This window comes from Vombatus ursinus, unplaced genomic scaffold, assembly GCF_900497805.2.
Source record: "Vombatus ursinus unplaced genomic scaffold, bare-nosed wombat genome assembly UNPS02014779.1, whole genome shotgun sequence".
In the NCBI taxonomy this organism is placed as follows: domain Eukaryota; kingdom Metazoa; phylum Chordata; class Mammalia; order Diprotodontia; family Vombatidae; genus Vombatus; species Vombatus ursinus.
The window spans coordinates 16,933,500-16,944,821 of record NW_020954557.1 but is presented as its reverse complement, the minus strand read 5'-3'; the positions used below and the strand labels follow the sequence as shown (position 1 = coordinate 16,944,821).

At 37.0% G+C, this 11,322-nt stretch overlaps 1 pseudogene; it reads right to left on the bottom strand.

The window, feature by feature from the left end:
- LOC114045823 overlaps positions 1-10,357 on the bottom strand; it is a 154,239-nt pseudogene extending 143,882 nt beyond the window's left edge.
- Positions 10,358-11,322: the final 965 nt, after the last annotated feature.

Genomic DNA, 11,322 nt, shown 5'->3' with positions numbered 1-11,322 from the left:
TCTATCTATCTATCTATCTATCTATCTATCTATCTATCTATCTATCTATCTATCTATACATACATATAATTTTCCCTCCCACTATCCTAATACTTACAAAGGACTCGTGAGTTACAAATATCATGTTTCCATGCACAATGTAAACAATTCAATCTTAATAAATCTCTTATAATTTCTCTTTCTTGTTTACCTCTTTATGTTTCTCTTGAGTCTTCTATCTGAAAGTTAAATTTTATATTCAGCTCTGGTCTTTTCATCAAGAATGCTTGAAAGTCCTCTATTTCACTGAATGTCCATTTTTTCCACTGAAGGATTATGCTCAGTTTTGCTGGGTAGGTGATTCTTGGCTGCAATCCTATCTCCTTTGTCCTCTGGAATATTATATCCCAAGCCCTGAGGTCCCTTAAAATAGAAGCTGCTAAATCTTGTGTTATCCTGATTGTGTTTCCACAATACTTGAATTGTTTCTTTCTGGCTGCTTGCAATATTTTCTCCTTGACCTGGGAACTCTGGAATTTGGCTACAATATTCCTAGGAGTTTTCCTTTGAGGATCTCTTTCAGGAGGTGATAGGTGGATTCTTTCAATTTCTATTTTTACCTCTGGTTCTAAAATATCAGGGCAATTTTCCCTTATAATTCTTGAAAGATGATGTATAAGCTTTTTTTTTTAATTATAGATTTCAGATGGTTCAAGAATTTTTAAATTCTCTCTCCTGGATCTATTTTCCAGATCAGTTGTTTTTCCAATGAGATATTTCACTTTTTTTATTAATTTATTTTGATTTATCAACAATCACTTCCATAAGCTTTTAAGTTTTAAATTTTTCTCTCCCTCCCTCCCTACGTCCCTCGCTACCCCCTCCCTCCCAACATCCCTCCTCAAGATGGCACACAATCTAATATAGGCTATACACATATACATTCTTATTAAGTATTTTCACATTAGTGATGTTGTAAGAATTAGAACTAATAGGAGGAATCACCAGAAAGAGGAAACAAAACACAACAGAAGAAAAAAAAAATAGCCGATAGTATGCTTTGGTCTGCATTCAAACTCCAGTTCTTTCTTTGGATATGGATAGCATTTTCCATCATGAGGCTTTTGGAGATGTCTTAGATCCTTGTATTGCTGAGAGGGGTTAAGTCTATCAAAGTCAGTCATCACTCAATGTGGCTGTTACTGTGTACAATGTTCTCCTGGTTCTGCTCACTTCACTCAGCATCAAATTATACAAGTCTTTCCAGGTTTATCTGGTCTGCCTGTTCATCATTTCTTATAGTACAATAGTATTCCATTACGTTCATATATCATACTCACAATTATGATAACCATCCATATCTTTCTTTTCATCCTTCCGTCCCTTTTATGCTTTTCTTTCTCCTTTCTCCTTTTCCCTCCTCACTAATGTTTACTTTTTACCACCACCTCTCTCAGTCCCACCTCCCTTCTATTAGCTCCCTCCCTTTTCTTTTGCCTTTTCCCTCCTACTGCCTATATGGCATGTTAGATTTCTATACATAACTGATTATGTTATTCACTTCTTAAGCCAAATCAGATGAGAGTAAGGTTCAAACAAAGCTCATCTCCCTCCCTTCTTTCCCTCTGCTGTAATGGGTTTTTGTGCCTTTTCCTGTGATGTAATTTACCCTTGTCTGACTACTCCTTTCCTTTTCTCTCAGTACATCTTCTTAGTTAGATCAGATTAATTCACTTACTTGGATCCATTTAACCCACTTGATTAGATTTTTTTCATCATTACATCAAACTAAATTTATACCCACCACCTTTATGTATGCCCCTTTAACATGATGTAATAACAATATAGTTCTCAAGAGTTACAAGTGTCATCTTCCCTTGTAAGTATATAAAGAGTTTGCCCTTATTAATAACATGTTGTTACTTTCTTTCCTGTTTACCTTTTTATATCTCTCTTGAGTCTTATATTTGAAGATAAAATTTTCTGTTGAGCTCTGGTCTTTTTATCAAGAAGGTAAGGAAGTCCCTTATTTTGTTGAATATCCATCTCCTCCCCTGAAAGATCATGCTGCTTTTCACTGAGTAGTTGATCCTTGGTTGTAATCCAAGCTCCTTTGCCTTATAGAACATCATATTCCATGCCCTACAGTCTTTTAATGTAGAAGCTGCAAAGTCCTGTGTAATCCTCACTGTGGTTCTATGATATTTAAATTGTTTCTTTCTGGCTGTTTGAAGTATTTTCTCTTTGACCTGGTAATTTTGGAATTTGGCCACTATATTCCTTGACATTTTCAATTTGGGATCTCTTTCAGGAGGTGATCTGTGGATTCCTTCTATGGCTATTTTACCCTCTGGTTCTAGGACCTCAGGGCAGTTTTCCTTTATGATTTGCTGAAAGATACTGTCCAGGTTCTTTTTTTCATCCTTATTTTCAGGTAGACCAATAATTTTTAAATTGTCTCTCCTGGACTGATTTTCTATGTCAGTTGTTTACTTATGAGATATTTTACATTTTCATCTTTGTTTTTCATTCTTTTATTTTTGTTTGACTGATTCTTGCTCTCCCATAGAGTAATTATCTTCCATTTGCTCAATTCTAATTTTTAACAAATTGTTTTCTTCTATTAGATTTTGTATCTCCTTCCCCATTTGGCCAATTGTATTTTTTTAGGGACTTCTTTTCTTCAGTGTACTTTTTTTTCCAGTTGGTCAATTGTATTTTTTAGGGACTTGTTTTCTTCAGTGTACTTTCTTTCCAGTTGGCCAATTGTACTTTTTAAGGACTTGTTTTCTACAGTTAACTTATGTCATTCCTTTTCCAAGCTATTGACTCTCTCTTGTATACCTCTCATTTCTTTTCCCATTTTTTCTTCCACCACTTTCATTTAACTTTTAAAATCCTTCTTGAGCTCCTCTAAGAAGGCTTTTTGGGCTTCAGACCAGTTCATATTCCCCTTGGAGGTTCCAGATGTGGGTTTGTTGAAAATGTTGTCCTCTTCAGAATTTCTGCCTTGATCTTCACTCTTCCCATAATAAGAATCTATCATATATTTCTTTTTGCTCATGATGTTTGCTTATCTCCTGGCCTTTAAAGAGATTGGGCTCTCCTGCTGAGGAGCAAAGGGCACTGACCCAAGCTTCTTGTGTTGGGAGCCTAGGGCCTGGTCGATGGCTTTGTGTGCTGGGGCCTCCGATGTTGGCAGTTGGAGGCTGTAGGATTCTGACAGCTTATCTCATGTTGGGCTAGAAAAAGCAATACTGGAACTCTAGGGGTAGGATTAGATAGTGTGGCTCCTATAGATTTCCTGCTCATTCAGGCCTTTCCTTCCTTTTGCTTTCTCCAGCTCTTTTCAGATGGATGTTGTAGGGTGTTTATCTACCTGGAGCCCCCTGCTTCCCTTAGTTTTGCTGAGGCACTGGGAGAACCAGTTGTTGTAGAATGCCCAGGCACCTGGTGGTTTTATGAGCTGGTTTCCACTGGTTCCCCCACCCTCAATGAGGCACTCAGGGTCCATGTGTTGGTGTTTGCCTGCTCCACCACTTGGACTTCAGGAACTCCTCCTCATATGCTGAGGTGGGGCTTTCCACTAGCTTGCTGGGATGCCTCCCATTCTGTACTGTTCCCCTTCCCCCAGGGCAAGAGGGGCCTTTCCTCTTAATTCCTCAAGCTACCTGGGCTACTAGACTGCTGCACCCCATCTTTCTTCTGGTTCAGCTGTTTCAGGGTTTTTCCTGGAGTGATATTTTCTGGGCTTTCAGGGGTTAATAAGGGAGAGAAAGACAGATACTCCTCCATCTTGGCTCCCGGAAGCTGAAGTAGACGCGATATTTCATATTGTTCTCTATTTTTTTCATTATTTTTAATTCATTTTACAGTGTCTTGATTTCTCATAAAGTCACTAGCTTCCAATTGCTCCATAGGAATTATTTTCTTCAGTAAGCTTTTCCTTTTCCATTTGGCCAATTTTGCTTTTAAAGGCATTTTTCTCCTCATTGGCTTTTTGGAACTCTTTTGCCATTTGGGTTAGGATATTTTTTAAGGTGTTATTTTCTTTGGTATTTTTTTGAGTCTCCTTTAGCAACCTGTTGACTTGTTTTTCCTGATTTTCTTGCATCACTCTCATTTTCCTCTACTTCTCTTACTTGCTTCTCAAAATCCTTTTCAAGCTCTTCCATGGCTTGGGACCAATTCATATTTTTCTTGGAGGTTTTGGATGTAGGAGCTTTCACTTTGTTTTCTTCTTCTAGTTGTATGTTTTGATCGTCTTTGTCACCAAAGTAAGATTCTGTGGTCTGACTCTTTTTGCACTGCTTGCCCATGACCCCAGACAATTACTTGAGTTATAAACTCTTTGTTAAGGTAGGAGTCTGCTTCCAGTGTGGAGGGTGTACTGTCCCAAGCTCCAGGGGTTTTGTGCAGCCGTTTTCAGAGATACTTCTAGGGACCTACAAATTTTCAGTTCTTCCAAGGTGCTATGATCAAGGGTGAGATGTTTACTCCTTTCCTGGCCTGTGCTCTGGTCTATGAGTGACCACAGGCACTCTTTTCTATCTTGGAACTGTGAGGAGGATTTCCTCTCCACTGCCACTACAAGCTCCACCACTCCAGCACTCCTCCTTGCCCCAGGACCACCACCCAGAACTGTGGCCCAGATGCAAGCATGGGCAAAGCAAGAGAATCTTGCACCAGCAAAGAGATCCCTACAATCCCCCTCTGATCAACCACTTGATTCCCCCTCAGTCTGTGGGCCAGAAGCTCAAAAGGCAGCCACCACCACATGGCTGTGCTTGGGTACTGGGGCTGGGGCTGGGACCACCCTTCTCTCTCACCACAGACACAGACTTTTCTCACTGACCTCAGTTGTCTTTGGTGTTCATGGGTTGAGAAGTCTGGAAACAGCCACAGCTGGCTGTAATTCAGTCCTCTGAGGGCTGCTGCAGGTTCACTGAGACTTGGGCGCCCATGCCACACTGCACTCCTCTCCCAGATTGGCTGAATATATCTTCCCCATCCACCATCCAGGTTGTCTTGGTCTGTAAATCTTTCACTTTGTCTTTTTGTAGGTTCTGCTGCTTTAGAATTTATTTAGAGCCAGTTTTTACAGGTATTTAGAGGGGTTTGGGGGAGAGCTCAAGCAAGTCACTGCTTTTACTCTACCATCTTGGCTTTTACTCTACCATCTTTTTCTTTTTAAAACCTATTTTCCACTCACATTATTTGTATTCCATTTAAACATATATATCTGCCACCAATCCTTGCTTTGGCTGTGTCTGATGATAGTGGTTTTAAAGAGAAATGTACAGAAGCTGAAAGAAGAAGTAATAGGGAATTATTACAAAAGTTCCTAGAGAAACAAAGGTTGAAGACAACATGATGGATTGTCATAGAGAATAGGAATTAGACTTTTGCTCTTCGGTCCCACAATTCATATATACAATTTTCATGGTGGCAACTTTGGTCTTGACCTAATGAAAACACTTCCTAAAAGTGCTATACTAATATATCTACCCTGGGAAGTGGTCCCCCATTGGAAGTCTTCTGACAATACTTATTTTGTTACAGTAGATTTTGGTTTACATGGCCAAAAATAGCTCTACAAATCTGAAATTTTATGAAACTAAAAAAAAAAAAAACCAACCCAACCCTACAACATTATCATACTCATATAAAACATAGAATTTACACTTAGATATCAAAACTAACACCAAGAAGTTATGACCTCTGTGTTACTCTCTGATTGGAAACAACTGGTTTGTAAACAAAATTCTGTTCCCTAAAGAGAACTTCTGAAAATACCATTTGGGTAAAACTTTTATTCCTCAGGCATCTTGATAAAGCATATTCTTATCTATATAGCTCCTGAGTCTCCATAAGCAAGCTATTGTCTTTATGTCAAGAGGTCAACATGATCTCTATCCTGCATATTGCTTCATCTAATCCATTACTCACCATCTCATCACCATTGAAATAGTTACAAACAAAACAACATTAGGCCATGTTCCTTAGGAAATATTTGTTGAAATTTTTCTTTCTTAATTTTCCCCCTTCTTGGGTATCCTTTTTAGATTTTATCAGGTCGCATTTTTCCATATTCGATTTATTTTCTTCCCAAGTCCCGAAATATTTCAAGACTATTTTTTAATTATCTTTCTGTCCTCCCTGGCATTTGTAACACCCACTAATTTAGGACATTTTGGGAATCATTATTACCTCTGTCAAATGAGAAACAGATATTTTATATGAAAAGTGTGTAGTCATCACCCCACTCTGGCTTTCCACAAAACATCTACCTTTATTAGACGGAGTAATTATTATCCTTTATCTGTAAACCTTCAGACATTTTTCAATCTTTGTGACAATATTCACAGTCACTATAATATAAATTTAATTTGTATAGTGAATGAATCCTATTATGTCCTGCTTGCTTTAATCAATATGTCCCAATGCCTTACTGGAGTGCACTGAGGACTGTGATGCCCATGGAGCCCTGAATATCAAGGATGTGTTTCCCTCCATCTTTAAAGATACCAGGACCTGAAAGACACATGTTACCTAGTGTATGGTTGATTTTTCCTTCTCCCCACAGTGAAGTGAAGACAGAAGCAGATCTCAAATTAGATGTGTGTATATGTGTGTGTATATGTATATAAATACATATATGTATATATACATATACATATATGTGTGTGTGTACGAATGCAATTTTGAGTGTTTTGACCCTGAATGTAGACAACATAGCAATCAAGGACCTTTAATCAGATAGCATACCCTCCTCACACTAACTAGTTTATAGTTTATAGGAATTAGCAAACAATTGTTAAAAGAATTATAATCACTACTTAAATCAAATAAAGGAACTCTTAGATTTCTACTTGTTACAATGTGAAACATGTAATGAAACCTGTAGACACTGGATAGATTGAATAAACTACAAGATAATCCACATCTGGTATAACTAGAGAATGGAAACTGTGTGCAGAACACATAGGAAATGATCACCCAGAACCAGAAGAATAGAGGACAATCAATAAACTTGAGTAAATTGAGTTTTATTTTTTTCAAATTACATGTAAATTCAGTTTTCACCATTAATCTTTTGCTAGATTTAGAGTTCCAATTTTTCCTTCCACCCAGACATCTCCCCTCCCCAAAACAGCAAGCAATCTGATATAGATTGTAAATGTGTAATCTTGTTAAACATATTTTCACAATATTCATGTTGTGGAACAAGAAATAGAATAAAAACTAACAGCTATGAAAAAATGAAAATAGTATACTTTGATCTGCAATTCAGACTCCTTATTTCTTTCTCTGGAAGTGGATACTATTTTCCATCATGAGTCTTTTAGAATTGCCTTGGATCATTGTGTTGCTGAGAAGAGATAGGTCAATCATAGTTGATCATCACATAATGTTGCAATTACTGTGTACAATATTTTCCTAGTTGTGCTCACTTCACTCAGCATCAGTTCATGTAAGTCTTTTGAGGATTTTCTGAAATCCATCTGCTCATTAATTCTTATAGAACAATATTATTCCATTACATTCATATACCACAACTTGTTTAGTCGTTCCTCAGTTCACGGGCATCATCCCATCAACTTCGAATACTTTGCCACCACAAAAAGAGCTGCTATAAATATTCTTTGTACATGTGGGTCCTTCTCCCTTTTTATGATTTCTTTGGAATATAGACCTAGTAGTGGTATTACTGGACCAAAGAGCATGCACGATTTGGTTTCTCTTTGGGCATAGTTCCAAATTGCTCTCCAGAATAGTTGGATCAGGTCATAACTCCACCAACAATGCATTAGTGTTCTATTCTTCCCACATCTTCTCCAACATTTATCATTTTCCTGTTTTGTCATGTTGGCCAGTCTGATGGGTGTTATCTGTGTTGTTTTGATTCGCATTTTTCTAATCAGTAGTGGTTTAGAGCACTTGTTTTCATGTGACTATAGATAGCTTAAATTTCTTCATCTGAAAACTACCTGTTTATATCCTTTGCCCATTTATCACTTGAGGAATGTCTTGTATTTTTATAAATTTGACTCCGTTTTCTATACATTTTAGAAATGAAGTCTTTATCAGACACACTAGCTATAAAAAAAATGTTTCCAAGCTTTCTGCTTCCCTTCTAATCTTGGTTACGTTGGCTTTGTTTGGGCAAAACCTTTTCAACTTAATGTAGTCAAAATTATCCATTTTGCATTTCATAATGTTCTCTATATCTTGTTTGGCCACAAATTCTTCCATTCTCCATAAATCTGACGGGTAAACTATTCCTTACTCTCCAAATTTGCTTATAGTATCAGCCTTTATATCTAAATCATGTACCCATTTTGACTTTATCTTGTTATATGGTATAAGATGTTGGTCTATGCCTAGTTTCTGCCATAATATTTTCCAGTTTTCCCAGCAGTTTTTGTTAAATAGTAAGTTCTTATCTCAGAAGTTGGAGTATTTGGATTTATTAAATAGTAGATTACTATAGTTATTGACTACTGTGTCTTGTGTACCTAACCTATTACATTTATCCACCACCTTATTTCTTAGCCAGTAACAAGTAGTTTTGATGATTGCTGCTTTATAATACAATTTAAGATCTGCTTCAATTAGGTCACTTTCCTTTGCATTTCTTTTCATTAATTCTGCTAGGACTCTTTCTTTGTCTATTTTTTTAAAAATAGATTCTAAAGAACTGGAATTAATTGTTCTTTAAATATGTAATAGAATTCACTTGTAGATCCATCTGGCCATGGAGAAATTTTTTTTTTTATGGAGTTCATTGATGGTCTGTTCAGTTTCTTTTTCTAAAATTGGGTTGTCTCTGTTTTCCCCTGTTGTTAATCTGGGCAATTGATATGTTTTATAAAAATTCTTCCATTTCACTTAGATTTTCAGATTTATTGTCATACATTTGGTCAAAGTAGTGCCTAATTATTGCTTTAATTTCTGCTTTGTTGATGGTGAATTCACCCTTTTCATTTTCGGGACTGGTAATTTGATTTTCTTCTTTCTTTTTTAAAAATCAAATTAACCAAAGCTTATCAATTTTTTTTAAAAACAAAACCAGATTTTAGTTTTATTTATTAGTTCAGCGGTTTTCCTTCTTTCAATTTTATTAATCTCTTTTTTGATATCCAACTGCCACGACTGCCTATGATTCAGTCCTCTGAGGGCTGCTGCAGTTTCACTGAGACTTGCGCATCCATGCCGAACTGCACTCCTCTCCCAGCTTGGCAGGATATATCTTTCCCATCAACCATCCAGGTTGTCTTGGTCTGGAAATTTGTTTTACTCTGTCTTTTTGTGGGTTCTACTGCTTTAGAATTTGTTTAGAGCCATTTCTTAAGGTATTTGGAAGGGTTTGGTGGAGAGCTCAAGCAAGTCACTGCTTTTACTCTGCCATCTTGGCTCTGCCCCTCTCATGTCTCCTTGATAATTTCTTAAAAGATTCTGTCCAAGCTCTTCTTTTTATCATGGCCTTCAGGTAGTCCAGCAATTCTTAAATTATCTCTACTGGATCATTTTTCCAGGTCAGTTGTTTTTACAATGAGATATTTTACATTTTCTTCTATTTTTTCATTCTTTTGATTTTGTTTGACTCGTTTTTGATGTGTCACAGAGTCATGAGCTTCCACTTGACCAATTCTAATTTTCAAGCAATTATTTCCTGCAGTTAGCTTTTGTACTTCCTTTCCATTTGGCCAATTCTACTTTTCCTTTGGTGGATTTTTTTTTCCATTCAGACAATTCTATTTTTTAAGCATTTTTTTCAGTCAATTTTTTGTGCTTCCTTTTCTAAGCTCTTGACTATTTTTTCATGATTATCTTGCCTAACTCATTTCTTTTCCTAATTTTTCTTCTACCTCTCTGATTTTGAAAATCTTTTTTGATCTTTTACATTAAGACTTTTTGGGCTTGAGACCAATTCATATATCCCTTTGAGGTTTAGTATATAGCATTTTGATATTGTCTTTATCTGAGTGTGTGTTTTTATCTTCACCCCATTTTTTGGTTCATTTTCCACCCTATTTCATGACTTTTAAAGTTGAGATCTACTCCTGGGGTGCAGAGGGTACTGTCTCAATCTTCTTGCACTGGAGGCCAGGAACCTGTTCAATAGATTTCTGCATCAGGGTCTTAGGGGCTGGCAGCTTGCCCACTGCTCTAGAGTGGTCCACCCTAATCATTCTTGTTGGGCCCTAGGTTCCAGAGCTGGAAGTTTGCCTGCTTCAATGGTTTTGGAGGCCTTAGAGCTGGTCTGATGAGCCGGCACTGTGGTGCCTTGATTGTTTTTCTGTGCTGTGTCTAAGAGCCTCCCACTGGTTTGCCCAGATACCACCTGGGCTGGGCTCCACTCCGCTTTTACCATAGCAAGACAGACTTTTCCTAAAGTCCTTTAAATTATCTTTGGCTGGAAAATTGTTTCACCATGTCTTTTTGTGGGTTCTGTCATTCCAGAATTCATTTAGAGGCTTGATTTAATGTTGTTTCTGAGGACAACTGGGGGGAACTCAGGCACCTTTCTGGCTTCTTTCCACCATCCTCTCAGTAAACATTTCTTAAGCACTGACTGTGTGCTAGGCACAGGGTATATAAGATAAGGAATGAAACAATCCCTACTCATTAGGATCTTAGGTTTTATAGAAGGTAACAAGTACATTTATGCATATGTTCAGCATAAATATAAAGTGACATATGCGACATAGTGAAATGAAAGTAGACATGGTGAGAAAGCACAAGCAATTGGTTGGAAGAAGGCAAAATTTTGTACAGAAAATTGTGCTTGAATTGCATCTTAAAGGAAGAAAGAGCTTCTCCAAACCAAAGTTTTGGACTGAAGGAATTCCATACATTTGCTAGTACAAAGACAAGGTGAAAATAGATGCAGTTCTGTGTGTGAGGAACAGAGGGAAAACCAGTTTAGCTAGATCACCATAGTGTAAGAGGGTAAGTAATGTGCAATCAGGTGGAAAGAAAGATTTGGGACAGATTATGAAGGGCTTTAAAATATAAACAGAGGAATTTCTATTTTATCCTAGAGGCAATAGGAAGCCACTGGGTTTAATTAAATAGGGCAATTACATGGTCAGGTCTTCATAATAGTATCCTGCCAGATGATAAAACTATCAAACATCATAAAATAAAACTAAATAACTCAATTTCCAAAAACTAAAAAAAAAAATAAGATAAAACTAAAAACATCAATTAATTATTGATGTAGATTTGATAGATGATCTTAATGCTTGTTATTTACCATGAGAAAAGAAGGGCATTACCCCAGGTAAATCAGACACCAAAAACAATGAAAAAAACAAAAAAACTTCATGGCAGGAA